Here is a 621-nt window from a genome sequence, read left to right as displayed (position 1 = left end):
GATTTCAAGGTCAAAGGTCAAATGTCAAGGTCACAGGCAAACAGAGGCTTTTACTTTAAAACCGTTTAACTTAACAAGTTCAGACTTCACAACCAGAGTCCCCATGGGTCAAGGATTAGCCCTTTGGAGATTAACGTCACAAGGTCAGAGTTCAAGGTCGCAACACCACATGTGCTCTAACTCTGGAACCGTTCCACGTAGGAAGGTGAAACTTCACAACATGCCACAGGAGTCGTAATGATCCGGACTGAAGGCGTTTTCGGACGTTTTCCCAGAGCGCCACCTAGTGGAGGGCGCGGGAAGTGCACGGGAAATGCGTGGGAAGTGCGACACAGCGTAGAGGGCGGTCGCTCGAGTTCCCGCGGTCGCCATAGGCCGAAGCGGCGCTGAGCTGCGAGGGCCGCCCAACGCTGCTTGCAGCTTTAATTCCACATTGATGTTTCATGGCGAATGGTCAGATTTTGAGGCTTGGCCACGCCCACATTTATGTATCAAAAAGCTTTTGATAACTTTTGACCTTCAATGTCTCAAGACTGAGCTCAGTGATTCTGAAGCCTGTATGTGAAAAGCTGTAGGAGGAGTTCGTTCAAATGCGGAGGCTGTAATCGGCCAAAATCGGGT

At 50.4% G+C, this 621-nt stretch overlaps 1 protein-coding gene across 5 annotated transcripts in view; it reads left to right on the top strand.

Annotated features, from left to right (window-relative positions):
* The window catches only part of clcn2b (chloride channel, voltage-sensitive 2b), a 204,581-nt gene that overhangs the window by 180,329 nt on the left and 23,631 nt on the right, over window positions 1-621 (top strand). The gene's annotated exons all lie outside the window — the stretch shown is intronic.

This window comes from Kryptolebias marmoratus, linkage group LG2 (assembly GCF_001649575.2).
Source record: "Kryptolebias marmoratus isolate JLee-2015 linkage group LG2, ASM164957v2, whole genome shotgun sequence".
NCBI lineage: Eukaryota > Metazoa > Chordata > Actinopteri > Cyprinodontiformes > Rivulidae > Kryptolebias > Kryptolebias marmoratus.
The sequence above is the reverse complement of the archived record's forward strand: the minus strand, read 5'-3'. Positions and strand labels throughout refer to the sequence as shown.